This window comes from Lygodium microphyllum, chromosome 12 (genome assembly GCF_053477565.2).
Source record: "Lygodium microphyllum isolate KBCC chromosome 12, Lygodium_microphyllum_v1.1.10, whole genome shotgun sequence".
Classification (NCBI taxonomy): domain Eukaryota; kingdom Viridiplantae; phylum Streptophyta; class Polypodiopsida; order Schizaeales; family Lygodiaceae; genus Lygodium; species Lygodium microphyllum.
In genome coordinates, this window is record NC_141146.1 from 99,913,847 (window position 1) to 99,937,216 (window position 23,370).

The 23,370-nt window shown below is 44.1% G+C and overlaps 1 pseudogene; it reads left to right on the forward strand.

Moving 5' to 3' along the window:
• Positions 1 to 2,187: 2,187 nt before the first annotated feature.
• On the forward strand, positions 2,188 to 2,862 carry LOC148028096 (germin-like protein subfamily 1 member 1 pseudogene; annotated as a pseudogene).
• Positions 2,863 to 23,370: the final 20,508 nt, after the last annotated feature.

Below are 23,370 nucleotides of genomic sequence, written 5' to 3' on the forward strand. Positions count from 1 at the left end.
TTATCGCTTTAAACGTCGGTATAAGGCCTATATCTTGTAGTGTTGGAGCTTCAATGCCACGCTTTTTCTTTTGATAAAAAAAGGTAGCCTTTGTTTTGGCTAGTCTCATAAATAAGATGCATGGCCATGAAGGCAATGCTTTTCATGAATTATGGTGGCCTCATATGATAGCTTGCATTCCACGTAGGATTGTGCATCCCTGTCTGATCAGTAGGTACTTTCTTAGATATTGATTTTTCCATTTTAAACCTTTGAAGTTGGGTAAATCCCTTATGCCCATTACATGCTTGAGCGGCCAAACACATTTGGATTTTTGGATACTGATTGGTCCATTTTAACCCTCTAGAGTAAGCCTATAATTTCATGAAATATAGAATTCTTTGCAATCAAATATGCAACTCTAAATAATGAAAGTAACGCCTCATCATTTACTTCTCTTATTTTTTTAACACTCTTTTCAATTGAGTCTTCCTTTTGAGCAAAATAGCTTGTATAGAAAACTTATGACATGATGTGCAGATATGGGATTTTAAGTTGCTAAACTTTAAATTTATAGACCTCCCCTACCCCCTTCAAATATGCACTATGTGGATGAGGACATTTCAAACAAAATTTACCATACACTTTTACTTCATCTCTATCATAAATGAGCCATTTAAACTGGACTAGTCAATCCTCTTGAAAAAGTAAGTGTCCTTCTTTTTCTCTTTCAAACTTAGCCTTTTCTTCAACTGTCAACATGTTGTCAAAAGATTTATTTGAAGATAACACATTAATTGAAGTTGAGCCCCCCAGCATTTTTCTTTTACCTTTTCAGGTTGCCTATGTTTTCAATACGAACCCATGCAAGAAGGTTTCCTTGTCTCTTATCCTTTGAGGTTGAGCCTTTGCGGTAGCACATCAATGAGAGGGAGCACCGTAGGAGGTAACACAACATCAACGTAGTAGTGAGCACAACCTTGTTTAGGAACAATGAGATGCGAAGGAAACACCAATAAACTCAAAGTCTAAACTTGCATCACATGGTGATCAAAGAGTAGAGTTTTGGTAAGTTTTGGTGCTCTCTCTCTCTCTCTCTCTCTCTCTCTCTCTCTCGTTTGTTAACAACCATGAATAGTCAACTTTAATTACATAATTAAAATTGAAACATTAAAACTTGAATGGTTACTTCAAAATTAGAAATTAAAACTTGATCATTTTTTATTTGATTGAAATTTAAATTTTGATAGTTATTGTTAATTACAACTTTAAATTTTATATAATAACATTAAGTTATTTTATATTTATTTTATATTATTTATGCTATATATATTATATAAAATCTTCTTTCATATATATCTAGAAGGATCTTATTCTTCTACATTAATCATGAGAAGGATATTCTCATTCCATGACAAAGATAACGGTCTAAAATCCTTCTCACTTACACTTTTCATAAGTAAGCGGTTCCTCCTTCTCACTTACATTTTTCATAAGTAAGCGGTTCCTCCTCACATTCAGTCAAACGAGTTTTGTCTTTAAATGAACGGCCTTTTCCTGAACGCTGTTTTGAAGGAACATTCGCATCTTTTAGCGCAGCGTGGCTAAATCGCAGGTTCAACGATGAATAGATGCACATATAAACATGCATGTGAAGATGCATCTACGACGTGCATCTACGGCGGGTTTTTGTTGAGTGGAGATGAATCTACAAGTCCAGACTCACTGATGGCTTGTAGGTTGACCAAGATTTCATAACGAAGAAGCGGCCTTGGATTAGGTCTCTTTCAACCTGTATGGCCCTCCGAGATGCATAATGGAGCTCAGGTTGACCTTCTAACGATCATCATGCGGCACGATAAGGGCGGTGGAACGCGGTGGAGGCCTTAAGTGGACAGGCTGGTCAGCATAAGGGTGCGGGTCCTGGATGATCAGGCACACTAGTTAATATAGCATATAATGGATCTCGCAAGGTCGACTGATCGTTTAAGCAGGGAGAGATCTTGAGGGCGCTGTCACGCTAGACGTCTTGTAGCTCAGTCGAGCAGTTGAGTTTGTGAGGCTACTATAACTCCAGCCGGTACTCCAGCACATACATAGATACAGTGACTGTGACGCAAGATCCAGCCTGCAGCTTATAGGGAGCTATACAGGGCCAGTCGTGCTATCGACATCCGGCATAATATCGTTAATATAATAGGAGTAGCTATGAAGCTGCTGCTGGGTATCAATATGATGATGATGATGATGATGATGGCCGGCCGTAGTACTGTGCGTGCCGCGGACCCAGACCCGGTGCAGGACTTCTGCGTGACGGACGCGGACCAGGCACAGAAGGTGTTCATCAACGGCCTGCCGTGCAAGGATCCGGCCAATGTGACAGCGGCCGACTTCAAGAGCTCCCTGCTGAGGAGGCCGGCCGACCCGGGAGCCAATCCCTTCGGCGTCGGGGTGGTGATCGCGTCGGCGGCGAACTTCGGCGGCCTCAACACGCAGGGGCTGACGGTGGCGCGCCTGGACTTCGAAGAGGGCGGCGTCCTGCCACCGCACGTACACCCACGCGCCTCCGAGGCCTTCCTTCTAGTGAAGGGCCGCGTGTCGGTCGGCTTCGTCGATGGCAACAACGTGCTGTACGCACAGACCCTCTTCGCCGGCGACCTCTTCATCTTCCCGCGCGGCCTCGCCCATTACATCCTCAACGTCGGCAGTGGCCCCGCCCTCGCATACGCCTCCTTGAACAGCCAGAACCCGGGCGTCAGCCTCCTCAACCTCAATCTCTTCGCCTCACACCCCCCCATCCCTGACGCCGTCCTCCAGAAGTCCTTCGCTCTCTCCCCGCACCAGCTCCACGCCATCCGCAAGGCCTTCACCGGCCCTGCCTAATTATAATTAGCCTTTAGCATATTGAAAATCGATCTCTTGCGACGTTAGCATATTGCTCGCGTCGATCGTCTGACGTTTGTACGCTTGTTTTACTTACAATAAGACAAATTGTGATTTGTTGCAATGAGAAGTTTTTTTCTCCCCCAAAACTAGTCTTTCCTCCTTGCTGCCTTTGAGCTTTGTATGTAGCAAAGAGAAATCTTTACCTTCTTGGTCTGCCATTTGCCACACTAAGAGTTTGGGTGATATTTTCTCTTGCTACACAAATTAGCAAACTCACGAAAAGAAGCTCTATTGTAAACTTTGAATATCTCGCATTATGTATTGATGATTCATTAAGTGTGTGTTTATATTCGTGGGATTCCCATCGGCACAGTGAATACTTAATTGGGCGATATTTTTTCGTATAATATAACTAAAAACTTAAAGGACTAAAAAAATCATTCTAACTTTCTAATATCTCGCATTGTTTATTGATTATTTAATTAATTGTTTCATCTTTTAATAATTTTTGCTATTACATGAGTCATGGCATTTTCTTGTGTACCCTTCTTCAAGCCCCAAATCAATACAACCTTGTGCACTAAGATCATACATGTCCTATATCTACTAGACCCTCCCATTCCAACAAGATTAACGACTAATCATCATGACCAAAAGACTGGACAAACATCCCATCCATAAATATACTAGACCCTCCCACTAATACAAGCCTCATACCGACGTTCAAAGTGACGAAAATATTCATAAAAAAATTTGCACCCGTCGTTGTTAAAAATGTCAGTATTAGCGACGCTATAGAACAGTCGCTATTATTATTGCCAGCGTCGCATATGCGATACTGATAGAGACACGAATAGCGATACATATAGCAACGATTTGCGATGCTAACTGCGACACGTGCAGTAAATTCTAGACGCTAATAGCGACTGTTACAAGGAATTTTTTTAAAAAAAAGTGACATGGCAACTTGCTGCCTTGCCACAAAGAGCACTATGTGCTTTATTTAGGCCATAGAAAAGAGTTACAGTAAAGTGTACAATGCTCGTCTCCATGAAGCCAAAGTGTACTTGAATCCATAAGACTAATACATAAAATAAATACAAGATCGCGTAATGAAAGCGACGGTGCAATCATGGCAAGATACAAAGAATGATAATAAGATGGTGCATAAAAAATGCCTACATAAATCACATGACCAAAAAGGAAGGAGATGTGTGCTCCATCACTACAAGGATTTGAGCTAGTAGCGACGCCGATTAGCGACGGCGGATAGCGGCGTCGCTATTGGCGTCGCTAATAGCATCGCTATTTGCGTGGCAAATAGCGACGCTCCATAGGGAAAAAAAGCGGCCGAAACCGAGCACTGTTTTCATTTCGCATTTGCGGCTTGTGTGTTTTGAGAGCGAGAGCGAGGGAGAGAGCGACCGTCATGAGAGAAGGAGAGGAAGAAGACTTGCCGCCGCCACCGCCGCCGTTGTTCGCGAAGGAGAGGAGGAGCCTTCATCGCAAAGAGGAGCCGCCCCACGCTCGCCATATCTCATCGGTGAGTCTCCCTCTCTCTTTCTTTTGCTTGTTTAAGGTTTAAATCACTTTCTCTTTTGCTTGTTTAGAAGAGGAAATGAGAGAGAAAGGGAGGGAGAGGGAGAGAGAGGGAGAGAAAGAGAAAGAAAGGGAGAGGGAGAGGGAGAGGGAGGAAATGAGAGTGGGAGAGAAAGAGAAAGAGAAAGAGAGGGAGAGGGAGAGGGAGAGGGAGGGAGAGTGCATTCTCTCTCTCCCTCTCCCTTTTGCTTGTTTAATGTTTAAATTACTTTATTTTTTGCTTGTTTAGGAGAGGAAATGAGAAAGAAAGACAGGGAGAGGGAGAGAGAGGGGAAGGAAATGAGAGAGGGAGAGAAAGAGAAAGAGAGAAAGAGGGAGAGGGAGAGGGAGGGAGAGTGTATTCTCTCTCTCCCTCTCCCTTTTGCTTGTTTAATATTTGAATCACTTTCTTTTTTGCTTGTTTAGGAGAGGAAATGAGAGAGAAAGAGAGGGAGAGGGAGAGAGAGGGAGAGAAAGAGAGGGAGAGGGAGGGGAAGGAAATGAGAGAGGGAGAGAAAGAGAAAGAGAGCGAGAGGGAGAGGGAGAGGGAGCGAGAGTGCATTCTCTCTCTCCCTCTCCCTTTTGCTTATTAAAGGTTTAAATCACTTTCTTTTTTGCTTGTTTAGGAGAGGAATTGAGAGAGAAAGAGAGGGAGAGGGAGAGAGAGAGAAAGAGAGGGAGAGGGAGAGGGAGAGGGAGGAAATGAGAGAGGGAGAGAAAGAGAAAGAGAGGGAGAGGGAGAGGGAGGGAGAGTGCATTCTCTCTCTCCCTCTCCCTTTTGCTTTTGGAGAGTGCTAAGATATATTGTGAGAGGGAGAGGAAATACGAGAGAAAGAGAAAGAGAGGGAGGGAGAGAAAGAGAAAGAGAAAGATAACATATATTGGAATGATAGCATATCCATGATTATGGTAATGGTATCCACTTTACTTTTTTTATGGGTACCATTACATCGACTCCTTAAGAGGGATAAAAATTAGTCATACAAATTATAAAGTCTAATTAGGAGATTTAAGATGCACGATAATAGACTTATCGATAATGGTATGCAATGTGCTTTGCCATGGGCCACGTACATTGGTGACTCTTTAAGATGGCTTAAAATTGGTCATGTCCTTCATAATATCCAAGTAGGGGATCTAATTGTGATATGCATAATTCATTGTTTTTGTATTAATTTTATAGGCATAAAAATTTAGAAATCATGCCAACTAGTCAATAGAAGGACTAAAAGAAAATGATACCCTAGCTAATGGTCATTACGGTACTTCATCAAAATGAACCCAAAAGTATTGTTATAGAAGAAGAATCCCTTAAATTGAGTATAGGATATTTTCTCTCAGGTCTTATGACTATGAGTAGAATTGATTGAAATAAATTTTATTACTATAGTTGATAAATTTCATAGATGGCATTAATTTTTAATACGCGATCCTAGGACAAAAAAACCACATTTCTAAGATGCTTTTTGTTGAGACTGATTTATTATTAGACTAAGAGATCCTCAATGATGCTCATAAATGGATTACTTATACTCAAAGCCCTCTAGTGTAGTTTTTTACAATAACGAATAATTATCTACTGGGACAAACAAATCCTTGAGCATGATACAGGGCCGAGATATAGCATCAATAAATCTCTCAACTAGTATGTACAATGCAAGATTTATGGTCAACTTGCAACTTGACGTACATCTCCATAAAGCTATCCATTTAAGCCTCGTTTGCTATAATGTAGATAAGATGAAAAACGAAGAAGGTCTTATTGTTCAAGATCGCGAGACGTATCTTAATCAGCGTGTCCCATGTCCTTGCTCTCAATGCAAGTTGGCAATTAGACGAAAATGCCGATTGTCTATAGAACACGTACGACGATTTGGCGAGTTTCAATCTGAGATCATTGATCAGGCGATTGCGGATTTTCAACAAGCGGTAATTTGAAGTTAATATTAATCATGCATTGTACTTGCAAGTTAATTGAAAACCATACACAATAAGATTGGGTCTTGTTGGCAAATTTTCTATCCAGGGGGTGATGTCTCGACCCAAGGGGGAGTGCACCCTTTGTGGCCAATTAGAAGAGTTCGTGGACGTGCGATGGATGGATTGCAGGAGCCAATCCACCACTCGCAAGGCCCATCTATACTGTCAATGCCAGAGGAGACAGACAACCTTCCCGACCTACCTACAATCTTGGAGCCTGAGATGGAGGCAATGATCGATGCATTGATTCCCATGGATGTCGAGACATCTGACCCGCTTAGAGAGGAAGCATCCATACCATTATATGATGGGTGCCGAGTATCTCGGTTGAAGACATTGCTTGCACTCTTAAGTGTGCAAGCAAAATACGGTTGGAGTGATACGAGTGTGACCGAGTTATTTAGGTACCTTGCACATAGGCTTCATTGATTATTTTTTTTAATAGTATTATTGCAAACATTTGTGCTTTTTCAATGTGTTTATGATTTTTTTCAGGTTATTGAAATATCATATATTACCACCTGCAAATACCATGCCTAAGTCTCGTGATGATGCACGACATGTTTTACCGAAGCTTGGCATGGACTACAATAACATCCATGCATGTATCAACGACTGCATACTGTTTTGAGATGAATATGAGACTATGGAGACATGTCCAAAGTGTGGTGCTCACAGGTATCGATAGGACTTACAAGGGAAAACCATCCCTCAAAAAGTTCTCAGACACTTTCTGCTCATCCTCCGCATAAACCACATGTTTCGCATGTCCGGCATGGCAAGCTTGACAACGTGGCATGTGCAGAATAGGTCCACGGATGGAGTTCAACGAATATCAGCGGATTCGTGCGCATGAAGCCACATTGACTCTACCTTCCCAGGCTTTACGCGAGAGCCAAGGAATCTTTGGCTTGGTCTCGCCATGGATGGTGTGAACCCATTCGGTCTGCGCTCAACTTCTTACAGTGTGTGGCCTATAGTGCTTGTCAACTACAACATCCCTCCATGGCTTTCTATGAAGAAAGGACATCTCATCCTTAGCTTGCTCGCCCCCAGCCACTACAAAGTAAAAAATATGGACGTGTATCTTCATCCATTAGTCGATGAGCTTAAGATTTTGTGGGAGGAGGGGGTCATTGTCCAAGATATGAGCAGGCGCGATGGTCGGCAGTCAGCCAACATTCGAGCCATTCTCATGTGGATGATGCATGACTTTCCAGGATTGGGAGAGTGCTTAGGTGAGCAGACCTCCGTTCTCACTGGTAATATCTATATTTTATCTCATTCAATCAAGTATTCACTAGGTTGTGGCTCGCCTTACAGGTCTGGTTACCTCAAGTTATCATGCATGTTCATTGCGTGGGCCACAGTTAGACTCCCGAAGGTCATGAACCATGAAGAAGATGGTATATCAAGGACACGCCGCTTTCTTATCGGAGGATCATGAACTCAGGGAAGGTTTTCTTGGACGACTTCCAATACGTATGAACGCCGCAAGCTAGTACGAGCTGAAAATGGTAAACCCGAAAATGGTAAACTCCAAAAATTCATGGGGCCATTTACAAGTTGTCGACTTTGGTGCAATGGATCTCACAGAAAGAGATTAAGACGTCCTCTATTGAATCCGCAAGGCGGGGAGCAGTGGAGACAGTCTGTCTCTTTGAGAAATATCTACCCACTAGCATGCTCACGATACATGTCCACCTTCTTGTGCATCTTGTGGACGAAGTGAAGATTGCTGGACCTGTCCATACGCGATGGATGTTCTTCCTAGAGCACTTCATGAGAACCCTGAAAGGCTTTGTGTGACAACGAGCTCGGCCAGAAGGTAGCATGGTGGAAGGTTGGTTGGTGTCAGAGGTATTAGTGCATATCTCACAATGGCTACCAACGGTGGAACCAGACAATGAAATGCTATGGATGCTGAAGGACGATGATAGACTGACTGGAGATGTGGTGGTTGGAAATGGAGTAGAAAAAAGAATGGATGCCTCAATGGAAGAGAAGGTGAATCGCTTTTGTATGTTGCACCATGCCTCCATGGAGACGTGGCTCGCTAAGTACCAGATTGTAAGGCAAGATCGAGAGGAAGCGCAAACTGAATTCCGACGCAGTACGCTTCATCGACCAATTCGATATCCCGAAGGCATGGAGGAGATGCCGCGGTTTATGTTGACACGATGGTTGCATGGAGCCTTGACCGCAACATCCAGCGAAGGGACAGAGGTCTCAATGGAGGAGTGGGAGTTCTCGAGGGGATGTAGTCCAAAGGTGATGAGGGGTTTAGAATATGTTGTATCTAAATTTTATATGCGATATCTAATTTGAGTGTTTCAATGTACAGTACAAAATATATAGTGCAACGTGGTCGTGCGGACGGCATTTTCGCATGGAGCGTATTGATAAAATGCTCTCCACAATGGACTGTGGTGTCATGGCAAGGTTTGAGCAAGAGAGCCGGCGACGAGCAACGGATCCAAACATGGTTGTGGATGAGATGGAGTATTTTAGAAACTTGCAAAGTATTATTACGGTGGATTACCGTAGCTTCTCTATGATACTATTCGATGTGCAGTGGTTCAAAGTGGTGCTTGGAGGAGATGGAGCAACAGTTCGACGAGGTCCATCTGGATTTCTCGAAATAGATTCCGAAAAAAAATGGACGGATTTGCGTGACACCTTTGTGTTGCCGGCCCATTGTGAACATGTGCATAGAGTCATTTGCTTGCTAATTGTAATACAACATGGTTTATGTCACAATGGTTTGAACTTGCTTTGTACGTGTTTGTGAACATGTAATCTTCTATCCAAACCCCCGACAAACTCGATGGTAGTATGTTATACCTTCAACTCCTCAAAGTGCAAGAGTATATGATCAAAGCGATGTTTCGGGCATAGATGAAGATAATATGAAAATAGAGGGGTCAATATTACAAGAGGTGGAGGCCACCACAAGCTTGGAGCCCGCATAAGCTAAAAATGATGGAAATACAGGAGTCCAAGAATTTTTTGAGAACGAGGCAGACTCATTCTTTTGTGGTGACATGTCTATTGACCTTCCAATGTATGCAGAGTTGTGTCATGAGATTAACATGGAACCATAGGATACTTCATTCTTGGAGAATTATATTACTCAATTCGTTGTTTAGATCTTCCATAAAGGTACATGAGATATGCATTTTAAGAGGGATTTTTTAAAAATGATTTATATTACTGTGCTTTGTATAGTTTAAATTGATTATTCTAATACCATTTTTTATCTGTGCAGGTGACATTTTTAAGATGAGTTGAGGGATGAGCGATGAGGAGTTTCAGGACATGATGGCACGCATGTCTCCAGACCAGCTCGCGAGATTCAGAGAGATGGCAGACGAGGAGCTGTCTCGTTCTTCGTCAGGGCGCTCTGCTAGATCTGCTTCAGCGCGATCGGATGCTTCGGCTTCGAGCAGACAATCTCGACGCTCACGACTTGGGCCAGAGGGAGGGAGTGCAATGGGATCAGGGGGATGCTGCTATGGAGACACGGATGTGGTATCTCCGTCTCGTCGTTCAGCTAGAGTTGTGTCACTTCCAGGATTTTTCACAGTTGTGGGGACATCTACTCCAGTTACTCTGGCTTTTCCGCAGCCGTCAGTAGGTGGCACCCCTTTGGGTACCACCCCTTTGGGTGCCACTCCGAGAGAGATTACCCCCGTCGGTACACCGGATGTAGAGGGGTCTCCTGGATATGCCGAGGAGCGTGGACGCAGATGGGAGAGGACCCATCTTAGGCAGACTCCTAGGGGTTATGGATATCTGGTCGATAGTAGGTCAGGAGCCATCATCATGAATGATGAGGGGAGGAGGGTGATGGCTCGCATGAGAGAGTTATGCCAACAAGTTTTTCGACATAACGTCTTGGATCATTGGAAGAACATACCGGAGGGTAGCAAGGACTACATAGTAGCATCCTTGTAGGAGGAGTTTCCGGTGCCAGTCGCAGTAGATAGATTCTCTACGGGCTGGATGATGGATTGCATGCATGCATACATGTCACATAGACGGTCCAATGCATGCAAGGCAATCAAGAGTGGGGCTGCAAAGCCTGAGTGGTTAGATGCAGACGACTGGCGCCAACTAAGGGAGGAGGCTACAGATTCGCCAGGATGTTGGAGTCAGCAGCGGGAGGCGGTGTCGTGTTGCTGTGCATCCGAGTCATATACACCTCCATTTCTTTTGTTGTGCATTTGTGTTAATTTTTGCGTGTGATTCATTGTTTGTGTGATGCATTTTAATAATCCGCATCCAATGTATATATTCCCTTAGTGCATGCGCATGATTTTGTTTGGATGCATGATGTGCGTGTATTAGAAAAATATTAAAAACTGATGCCAAAGGACATTATCCAGCTGATAATTTTAATGATGAACTCGAAGAAAAGTGCAGGATACCGTGGAATCAAAGGAAGCTTTATAGAAGCTGACATTTAAGCTTTAAAGACAAAGGTGTAAATTTAGGAATATCATGTGTAATGGGCAAAGCTTAAGGAGTGCTGAACGGTTCCCTTGTCGAGATGTAGACTCTTGGAATGCACTTATTGCTGGGTATGTACAGCACTTGGGACTGCTGTGGTGGATATGTATGCCAAGTGTGGTGCATTTGGAAAAGCATAGGGAGTGTTGGAGCTTCTTGTCCGGAATGCAATAGCTTGGAATGCCCTTATTACATGTTATGTTTTACATTAGCAGAATTGGAGATTAACGTTATAGCTAAAGGTGAAAAAGGAGGAAGAGGAAAAACCTATATTCAGGTTTTAAACTGCTTTTGGAGGGAAAAGAATAGGCTATTTTGGAAATGGTCGGAATTAGTGGTGGTCATGGAGCAGAGGCGATCATCAATACATCATCGAGTGCGCCCGACAGAGATCTGAAAATTCTTAGGTGAAGGAGATTGATGCTCCCAGCGATGAGTATAATTCCGAATATTTTTGCTGTTGCTTTGGAGGATTGATCCACTTCTGGAGAGGCGCTGAAGCTCTGTTTAGACGAAGAAAGCAATCAACAACAATTATGGAATCGCTTGTGTAATGGGTGGGCTTCGGTCTTTAATTATGTCGGAGTCTCTGCAGATGGGGAACACCTCCGTTGAGGAGTTGATCGGATTCCATGGGAAGGAGGCGTCGGTTAATTGGGTCAAATCATGAGATTTTGGGAGTCAGGACTGGCGTGTCTTCGAGCCACAAATACATTGTCCTGGACTTCATCAGCCATGGCGTCGATGAGTGGAACGAAGCTTTTAGGCAGAGCAGGCGGTTTTTCTCCCTCAGCCGAGAGAAGAAGATGAAGGTCTTACGCAACAAGAAGAATCGAGGCTACACACCCTACGGCGGTGAGACCTTGGACCCTGCTTGACAATCGCATCCTTCGAAGCTATCTAAACGTCTATGAAGATGTATCCTCCCGGTGGACAAGAAATGTCCTACACGGATCATATCTCGAAGCGCAGCGAGGAGAAGGGATGTCTGTACACATGCCTCTTCCCTCTTTGCTGTTGCTTCTGTTGTTATGAAACTTGCGAGTGCTGCCTCGACATTGTGTGTTGTTGTTGCACGTAGAGAGCTGTCATAACATTGTTCTGTTGCTCTGTGTGAACACTTCAAAGATGGCAGAGCTCTTCCTTTCTGGACTTGTTTATTCGTGAAGCCGAGCATGAGGTCGATGCTATCCTGGACAGAGAATGTCGAGTGGAGAGGAAGAATTGAATCCACAGTTTGATGCTACATTGGCTAAAAGCAAAGTAGAGGCAACAACTGCATTTTTGGTGTTGGCAAATCCTGTAGATAGCTGTTCAAATTTCTCTACCCAGATTACAGGATATGCTGCTTTGGCTACCCGAGGAAATTGCACTTTCACCCAAAAAGCGCGAGAGTCTCAAGCAGCTGAAGCTATAGCATTGCTTGTAGTCAATGATCAAGAAGAACTTTATAAGATGGTCTGTTCGGATGCTGACACTTGTCCTGATTGTGCCTTCAATCTGCTGCCATGTTCGGTAGGCACCCCAGCCGCAGAAGGGATAATAGCAAGTAATATGACATCCTAGGCGTCTCAAAATTCTGCTCCCAGGATGAACTGAAGAAAGCCTACTGTAAGGCAGCCATAAAAAACCATCCATACAAAGGTTGAGATCCAGATGTATGCATCGAAATATGTTTCTAAGATTTGGGGCTTCTTGGAAGGTTGCCACGAGTTTTACTCCTGCTGCTTAAAATGAACGACTGTTTACGAGCTGTGGACCGTGTAGACTTATATGTTTTTTTTTACATGAATAAAACAACTTGATAAGCCACACACACTTATACGTACCCCTGGTGGAAGCCCTTTCAAGTATTTGTTACAGCTGTTTGGAGATGGAACAAAGTAGCACCTATTGATGACACACTTCTGCATGAAATACATGAATAAAATTTCACCCAGGTTTATAGGAGTTCAGTAATGTTGAGGTACAGGTGGCCTTGATGTTGCTTTGATTTATACATGGGCTTGAAGACTAATTGAGAACCTTCTGCTGTCTACCTTTGTTAGCGGCCTAAAAGTTTGAGCTTGTAAAATATTACACGGCGCAGCGAACAGAATCTGAGAAAGAGATAGAGAGTACACAACAGATAAGAGGAGAATCAGTAAAATTCTTTAACTCCAAACAACTGATACAAAGATGGCTCTGTCCACCCGTGCGCTTCCACTAAATGAAGCTTAGATGGCGATCTAGACAGAAGATAGGTGAAGAGCTTAAGGCTAGCTGGAACAACAACTCTGACTGGGTGAAAGATGAGTGTAAGATGGCTGCGAAGGGGTTTAGCTTTTATAGCCCGCGAAGGTCGTTAGGTCGGCCTGCTGACCGACCTACCATATGAGCCTCCACTAGTCGGCCAGGGAATATTCCAGGGAATATTCCCTTTACCATCGGGCCGGGGGCGCTGCCCCCGGACCCCCGCCAGGGGGGCCGCTGGCCCCCCTGGGACCCCCCAGCCAGGGGCCGCTTCCGCGGCCCCCGGACCCCACAATAGGGGCCCCTTTTAACTCCCTTACCACGCAACTCAATGCAATGTGCGTCGAGTTGCTACCAGCTTAACCACTCCGTCTAACCCAAAGATTAGACCCACAACAGTCACCTTTTTGCCATCCGGTCACATAGACCTCATCTGATATACAAGTCAGGACTCAACCAATGTCCGGGCTCACATTTGGCTTCTCCTCATAATGGGGGCCTTACAACTTTGAGCACCATGGATCATTGGTAGCACCTAATGAGGGTGGGGCATTGATCATATCTAACACCCCCCCTCAATGTCCACCCATAGGTGAACTATCTCCTCGGCCCAATGCCGAGTCTCTGAAGATGAACTTGAAGCAGATCCTTCGTAAGTGCTTTGGTGAAGATATCTGCTCCATTCTCCTCTGTTGGACAGTAGACCAATTCCACTATCCCATCCTCCATCAAATCACGCACATAGTGATACTGGATCTCTATATGTTTGGTGCGTGCATGAAACACTGGATTTTTGGCAATGGCGATGCAACTCTGATTGTCACATCTCAGCACAGTTGGTTCTTCATCCTGCACTCCCATATGCCATAGAATCCTTCTCAACCATACGGCCTCACATGCAGCAAAACAAGCTGCCTTGTACTCTGCTTCGGTAGAAGACAATGCCACTGTTGGTTGCTTCTTACTAATCCAAGAGAAAATTCCTGAACCCAAAGAGAAACAATAACCAAAAACTGACTTCCTGGAATCAATGTCTCCTGCCCAATCTGAGTCACAGTTCCCCACAAGAGAAGTTCCGAAACTGTATGTGATACCATAGTCAAGAGTTTTCTTCAAGTATCTGAGCACCCGCATCCCAGCCTTCCAATGACTCTCATGAGGTTTGTTTGAGAACCTGCTCAAAACACCAACAGCAAAACTGATATCTGGTCTGGTGTTACACAAGTAGATTAGACTGCCGACCAACCTCCTATACCTCCCAATGTCTGCTAGTGCTGATGTATCCTCAACGGATAACTTTACATTCACCTCCATAGGTGTAGCTATCTCCTTGCACTCGGTCATGCCAAATGCCTTCAAGATCTCCCATGCATACTTCTTCTGAGAGATGAAGATCTTTCCTGGCTCTTGCCAGACTTCAATCCCCAAACAATAGTGCAGCAAGCCCAAGTCTGTCATTTCAAACTCAAAACTCAAAGCCTTTCGAGTTTGGTTGATCATATCTTCATAGTCACCTGTAATAAGAAGGTCGTCCACATATAGGACAATCACTACAGACTTTTTACCATCCCTGTAAACATACAAGTTAGCATCTGAGGCACATCTTTTGAAGTTTAGGTTTAAAAAGAACCTATCTATCCGCTGGTACCATGCTCTGGGGGCTTGTTTCAGCCCATACAATGCCTTCTTCAGTTTACACACTTTGTTCTCAGAATGGGGGGCCTCAAACCCTGGTGGCTGAGCCACGTACACCTCCTCCTTGAGGTCACCATTTAAGAACGCTGACTTAACATCCATTTGGTACACTGGCCACTTCTTGTGGGCAGCCACTGCAAGTACCGTGCGAATAGTGGTCATTCTGGCAGTTGGGGCAAATGACTCTTGAAAATCAAACCCTTCAACTTGTGAAAATCCTTGGGCAACCAGTCTAGCTTTGTACTTTTCTAAGGTACCATCAGCCTTGTACTTTACCTTCCAGATCCACTTGGTGCCAATAATCTTCCGCTTTGCTGGCCGATCCACTAGCTCCCAAGTGTCATTCTTCATTATGCTGTCATACTCCGCCTGCATAGCAGCCTTCCATGATGGATCTGCAAGTGCTTCTTCTAAGTCAGTTGGCTCCTTTACTTCTCTCATAATCTCAACCATCAAGGCCATGTTGACTATGTGAGCAGAAGCCCTCCTTTGCTCCTCTATTCTCTGAGACCTCCTTGGTCCGTCTGCCTTCTCCTCAACAGATGCAGGCATAGGATTATTGTGGTCATAGAGCTGCTTCACCCAGCGCGGCAATGGCTTTTCCGGTGGGGTGATGTCAGGTTGGTGAACTTTTTCCTCATCATCTGAAGATGATGCTTCCTCCTCCTTAAGGATAGGGATAGCTCTCGGGACAGGTTCATAGTGGACTACTTCTTCGCTTGATGATAAAGTGGAAGACCTTGCCTTCTCCTCCTCCACTGTATGCGGCTCCTCCTTGAACACCACATCACGGCTCGCGATGATCTTCTTTGCCTCTTGGTCATATAACTTGTAAGCCTTCTGCTCATCACTATAACCCAAGAAGATACATTTTCTGCTTTTTGGTTGTAACTTGTTTCTCTTCTCATCTGGAACATGTGCATAACATTCACATCCAAAAATTCTGAAATGTGAAACAGATGGTTTCTTACCAGTGTAAGCCTCATGAGGTGTTTTTCCCTTGAGAGCCTTTGTGTAGCTCCGATTTAGAATGTAGACTGCAGTATTAACAGCTTCAGCCCAAAAATGGTTAGGCAATCCCTTGCCCTTTAGCATGCATCTTGCCATCTCCACAATGGTGCGATTCCTGCGTTCCACAACACCGTTCTGCTGAGGTGTGTGAGGCGTTGTCAATTGACGCTTGATACCTTTGCTCTTGCAAAAGCTTTCAAACTCCTTTGAGTTGAACTCACCACCACCATCTGTTCTAAATTTCTTCACACTTTTCCCTGTTTCATTCTCAACAAGTATTAGCCATTCTTTAAACTTACCAAAAGCTTGAGCCTTATCACGAAGGAAGTACACCCACATCTTCCTACTGTAGTCGTCGACAATCAACATAAAATAAGAAGATCCCCCCAAGGCCTGTGTAGGCATCTTACCACACAAGTCAGCATGCACCAACTCTAGAGGAGCATGTGCTCTATTCTTGCTTTCTTGTGGAAATGCCTTTCTCTGTTGCTTGCCCATCATACAAGCTTCACATGGTTCCTTCAATTCAGTTATTGTAGGTAGGTGAGCAACCATACCTTGCTTTTGCATCTCCTTCAATACTGCAAATCCGATGTGTCCAAACCTTTCATGCCAAAGCTTACTTGTGCCCACTCCAGCGGTGGCTGTAAGAGCACTTAGCTCATACAGGTTGTTCCTCCTTTCTCCTTTGCCAACAATTGTGCCAGCACTATCAATAATTTCTGCACCTGTCTTCTTGAACCTCACTTCATGACCAAGATCAGTTATGGCAGCAACTGATAAGAGATTTCTTCTGATTTCGGGAACATACAACACATTTGAAAGCTTTTTGACTTCACCATTTGCAGCAACAAAAGAAATAGTACCTGTGCCCGCAGCAGGGCATTTAGCATCATTTCCAACCGTCACAGTGATGGATTCTTGTAGAGGCTGCATAGAACTGTATAGACCTTTCTTGTTGGTCATGTGACGGGAGGCCCCACTATCCAACACCCAAGAGTCAGTGGTAGATTCTTCTTGTGCCGAGGAGCACACTTCCTCAACGGTCGCCATGAATAATTCCAACTCTGCTTCAGCCGTATTGGCTGTCTCTTTCCCTTTAGTTTTAAGGGTACCATTCTTTTCATCTGCCTTCTTGACACGACAATCTGCAATTGCATGTCCTTTCTTCTTACAGTAGAAGCACTCTCCTTGAAACTTCTTCTTGCCGCCCTTCTTCTTTTTGTCACCATCATTTTTGGTGGAGGAAACACCTTTGCCTTTTGCATTGGCAGAGAATGCAGCATCTCCATTGTTGCTTCCTTCTCGGGCTTTCAGCCTCAACTCCTCCTCCATTAATAATGCACAAAACTCCTCAAAAGTCAAAGCTTGAGGTCTCACCTGAGTATTAAGGGCAGTTACTAGTCCATCAAACTTTTGTGGACAAATCCGAAGACACCTCCGAGCTAGCTCTTCGCTAGTCTTTTGTATCCCAGCGCCAGCCATCTGGTCGCGCAGATTCTTAATCCGAGTGATAAATGCTTCAACCGTCTCTCCTTCAGCAAACTTCTCCGCTGCTAGTTGATTCTCCAAGTTTTGAATCCTTGTTTGGTTTCGTGTTTCATACTGACTCCTTAGTACATTCCAAGCCTCTGACGCTTTGGTTGTATGCTGAATCAGAGTCAAAACACTGTCAGAACAGCTTGTAACTAAGGCACACAATGCATCTGCATTCCTTCGTTTCCAAGCTCGTAGAAGATCTGCATTCGGAGGAATCATCACACTAGGATTTGATGGGTCGGGGGTAGGCTGTGGTTCTGCGTCAGTCCCCAGCACAGTCTCCAGAAGCTCATAAGAATCAAGGATAGTAGTAATTTTGAACTTCCACAAGGTGTAGTTTGTACCATCTAACTTGCCTTCGCTGAAGGTTGGTGGACGAATCCTCAGTGTTTGAATAGCCGGTACAGCAGCACCACCTCCTGCACCGCTTCCTGATGCGCCAGAACTGCTTCCCGGAGTCGACATCGTTTCTCTTTGCTGTTGAAGCCTTGGCCTCTTGCACTCTCTCCGATCTCTAGAGCCCCCTGGGCTCTGATACCATGTAAAATATTACACGGCGCAGCGAACAGAATTTGAGAAAGAGATAGAGAGTACACAACAGATAAGAGGAGAATCAGTAAAATTCTTTAACTCCAAACAACTGATACAAAGATGGCTCTGTCCACCCGTGCGCTTCCACTAAATGAAGCTTAGATGGCGATCTAGACAGAAGATAGGTGAAGAGCTTAAGGCTAGCTGGAACAACAACTCTGACTGGGTGAAAGATGAGTGTAAGATGGCTGCGAAGGGGTTTAGCTTTTATAGCCCGCGAAGGTCGTTAGGTCGGCCTGCTGACCAACCTACCATATGAGCCTCCACTAGTCGGCCAGGGAATATTCCAGGGAATATTCCCTTTACCATCGGGCCGGGGGCGCTGCCCCCGGACCCCCGCCAGGGGGGGCCGCTGGCCCCCCTGGGACCCCCCAGCCAGGGGCCGCTTCCGCGGCCCCCGGACCCCACAATAGGGGCCCCTTTTAACTCCCTTACCACGCAACTCAATGCAATGTGCCTCGAGTTGCTACCAGCTTAACCACTCCGTCTAACCCAAAGATTAGACCCACAACAGTCACCTTTTTGCCATCCGGTCACATAGACCTCATCTGATATACAAGTCAGGACTCAACCAATGTCCGGGCTCACATTTGGCTTCTCCTCATAATGGGGGCCTTACAACTTTGAGCACCATGGATCATTGGTAGCACCTAATGAGGGTGGGGCATTGATCATATCTAACAGAGCTTGCTTAAGAGCCTTGGAGTAAAGCCAAAAGTTACATGCTGAAGGACTTGAACAAAATTTGTTTGTTGGCAGTTTCTTTGTTGTAACTCTACAAACTTGATAAGAAATATAGTGTTCTTTGGTATCAAAAATTGAGATCTTCTTGTTAGCCTCTTTCCTTGCTGTATCTTGAACCCCGTGTTTTGCAGCTCTTGCACGATCTCTTTGACATTTCTGGTGAACCCGACGTGAAAGTGCTGCGTCATCAGCAAGATGGGAGACTCGCAAGAAGAGATGATAGATGATAATGTCATGAAGAACCTGTTTCAGTCATTTACCATGTATATGTAGCAACAAGCTCATGCAAAACGTGACAGTGATGCTATGGATGCTTTGAAAGCTGTCCAACAGGAGATGAAGCAGTTTAATGGCCAGCAAGTGTCAACTTACCTGCATTTGTATGAAGAAAAGATGAAGTTTTTTGGGGTTTCTCAAGATGTTTGGAGCCGCTACTTCTTGCGGATCGTGGTGTGCGCTCTTGAAGGTCGAATTGCAGAAATTCAAGAGGCACATGCAGGTTGGGCTGAATTTAAAAAGGCATTAAAAGATGAATATTTCCTGGAGGATACAGGTCTTATGAATCACAGGAATTTTTTAGCATGGGTTTCTATGCCTAATAAGGGACTTTCTGTTACCGCTCTTCTACGAGAGTTTGAAAGACGTTATGATCAGTTGGATGGGACTGAACAACAAGCTTTGGAGATGCAGAAAGTGGAGTTATTTTTGCAAGCTGCAGATGCTGATTTACATGAAAAGTTGGATGATCTTTTGGAAGATCAAGCTACTGATTCAGGTTTAAAGACTGAGTGGAGACATGTCATTGATGCTGTGAATGCTCTTGTCAAGAAGCAGCGCAGGAGAGTCAGATTGCATCGAAATACAGGATCAGTTCCTGAGAAATCTTTGGAGACTTCTTCTTCTACCCCTGCTGCAACTTCTTTGCCTAAGCCTACTCCTCCTGTTGTGAATCCACCAGTTCTTGCTGCTCCAGTGCCCTTATCTATAGATGATGTTATTAAAGGCTTGGCGGATTTGACAATTGAAGCAGTCAAAGCTAAAGTTGGTAAGTTAAAGGAGCAACTTATGTTAGTACCTGTTGTAGCACCTGCTCCAGTGACTGCTTTTCCAGCTGGTCAAAGAAAAGGGCGATGATGTATTTGGTGTGATAGTATAGAGCACCAACATTGCAGAGATTGTGATGCTTTTCAGGAAGCACGTTGTCGAAGGGTTTGTGAAAGCAATGTCGTAACCACAGAGGTTCTTGAGAAATTCCAAGATGAAAGATCAAGCAAATCAAATAATCAAGACGAATATGATGCCAGGGTTTAAGTGTATCACAATTTTTGGTTCAAGTACAAGTAACAAGATGGATCAACCCAAAGAATCAATCCTCGCAAGAAAACCACTTTATGTTATAAATCAGAATACAAGAGCATCAGATATGTCATCCAGTCTTCAAGAGAATATCCTCAAAATAGACTCTTCTTCAACTGATAGCTCAGCTAGTATGTGTCATGAGTGTAGCACTAAAGTCAGTGTCAACGGACTGAGGGAAAACACATTGGGGTAAAAGAAACTCTCTCAAAGGAACAAGATTGGGCTGACAGCGTAAGATAATTGCTTCTCCATAAACAGGTTTAAGGGTGATTTCATGTCTTATGCCCTGCATGATGTCATCATTTATAATCTCAATGTCTTCATAATCACCTTGTGGATTCAATTAAACCACTTGCTGGTCCCATTTTATTACAACATACTCTTTCTGCTTTACAAACAGTTTAGGAGTAAACTCTGTTTCTGGTTTGATCTTCAGACTGTCTATCGTGAACTGTCCTTGCAATTCTTCTCCTGACCAGCTCCAATAATTCAATGAATTTTATCACAATTGCCATGAGAGTCTCTCCAGGTGCAAGAATCCCATTAGAAAGGCGCATGAAACAGCTCTTAGGAACATTCTTCTGAAGCTTAAAAGCAACTGGAGACTGGCTAATGTTTTTGTTTTGGATAAAAGAGAAGGCTCACTGGTAAAGAGGGCTTGAGATATTCAAGTTGGAGAAGTTCGTTGCTAGTGCCAGATTTTTCATGATGAGAGTACAAGATTGTGTGTCCTGTCACTCAGGAACTGGCAGATTCAGGGTACAGACACTATCGATTTTTCTGTCATCGTAGTATCATAGAATGAAATCTGCATCGGAATGGGATTTGTATCTCATCGATGCAATAACGATTCGTTTTAGCCCTTTGTTTGCACTCCAGATGACGATTTTCAGTTCAGGTTTTAATTCGTGCGGCTCTGGAAGTCGAAGTTCCCCATCTGCCCCTCTCTGAACTTCATGGATTAATCCTTTTATCTCCGTTCAATCTTCGTCCTCCACAGCAGCAATAGAGATCATCAGTCCGTCCAGAATTACAAAGGGGAAACCGAAGCTGAAGATGATGGCTCGAGTTTGTCATCTCGTATCAGAATACATATGCCGCAGTCATTCAGCCCTCTGCATCCAGCACTGTCACCTTTAGTCGCTTCTTGCTGTCATCGTCCAATTCAGCTTGTATAATTCTGCCATATTCAAACTATTACTGCCATTATGTCCTCTGAGTGAGGAAGAAAACACCCTTTTATGCTCCTCTTTACGATGACGGAGATTCTGTTTCACTGTTATTTAAAAGGAATGAATACGTTTCCCATAAATCAGTTTGAAGATACACTCCCAGGTAACAAAGGTGATCGACATGGAAGATGCGTCATTGAAGCTTCCGAGAGCTAGGAAAGTCGTCTCCCAGGATAATGACCTGCCGATCCTCCACCTGTTCCCTTCTTTCACCGCAGTCGATTCCCCTATCCATTATTATTACAGTTCCTTCAGCATGTTAGGTTTTCGTCGACACAATCCTCTTCAAGACGCGCTCTCGAATAACATGTACAGACCGCCACTGTGGTGTTTCCCCCTCACAAGCGACGAACTCACGGTCCCCATTGCTTAAGCTGGATTGGCCCTCCAAGGTTACAATTTTCTGTTCTTTTTTTTTAAAGAAAAGATTCCCCCTTCTCGTCGACTTCAAAAAAAACATTCCCCTTCTCTCTCCTCTGTTTCTGCCTTTTTCCCCTCTATTTCCCTCCCTCCATCCTCCTTTCTCAGCGTCCCTCTCTCCCGTGTCCCTCCAAAACTGGCGAGCTCCGATGTCATCCCCTTTCTCCAAAAATAGGCTCCTCTTCTTCTAAAAGCGAGGCTCCCCCCTCCACTTTCCTCCATCGTCCATCCTCCTCTGTTTCCCCCCAAGAGTGCCGTCCTTTTCGTTCATTCTGCCTCCCCAGGAAAAACCAGAGAGTAGCCTTTTTCTTAATAAATGGAGAGTGATAAGGATAGCACAATCTCCAATCAAAAATTAACATAGCATGTACACAACTTGCCCCTTCAAGACAGATTAAACAGTGCTGTACTGCCACCTGAAGTAGCACTATTACTTGTCGTGGGGGGGAAAGGATCCACTAAGGTAATCAAGACGATGAGGCCTATAAACATGCTACCACTATGCGTATCCATCTTGGTGCATCAAAAAGAACCCACCTCGCACACACAATCTCTCCAATTGTATGTACTGATGATGTCTTCCGTTTGATTTCAATGGCAAATACTCCAAAAAGGAACACTTGTATTGTCATCTCACTCACATACCACAAAGGGCCATTGACACCATACTCCCATGTAACATTAGAGCTTTGCAAAATAGTAGCTGCCCAAGTCCACTGTGATACAATGACACTCACCATCAAGCCTGACTTGATGCTCCTACTAGTTGTATTGCACCATTCTGAGGTGTGCTAAACATCAAGCATGCTCTCACATTTGGCAAACATATCTACCAATATACTTCGTCTTGCATCTCTTGAAATTATTTTAGTACTTCCTCACAAAGCCCATATTCGGCATATCTTGAAATAAGTGTAGCCCATGAGATTGCATCTCGAGTTTCCAATCCATCAAAAACCTTGTTTTTCTCTGTCTTCAGCATAAAATGAAAGAGCAAACTTAACAACTAAGCATGTACAAAGTATCAAATCACACGCACAACTTTTGGGTGGTTTCACACCTCGAATGCGCAGCAATACGACATCCACCCCCTCTAATCCTGCGCATCCTCCGGATGGGCCAACTACCCATGATCATTATCATCAAGATCCACAAACAAATCAATCTCTTCGTTATGCATTTCCGGTAGATCAACAAGATTATCAGCCATATCATTTGTCTCTTCCATTGGAGTTTCTTGACGTTGCTTTTCTCTCGAAAATTCTTCCAATCCATAATCCTCATCATCTCTTTTCTTGAAAATCTTGATTCTTTTTCCAGCAATTGGCACTCTAAGCACTGTCCCATCCAATTCTGTCAACTCATATGTTGCATTATCAAAGACATGTCTGACTATGTATGGCCCAAACCATCTTTTCACCATCTTTCGAAGTGCAGTATGCTGATTTTCAAGGCTACTATCAAAGACCAATACCCAATCTCCCTCTTCTATTGCTCTAGGCCGCAAGCGATGCCTGCTATCAAACCTGTCCTTGTTCCTTAGTCTAGCAACTTTCAACCTGTTAATAGCTAGCTGAATATCCTCAGGTCTCCTCTCCAACTGTCGAATCCG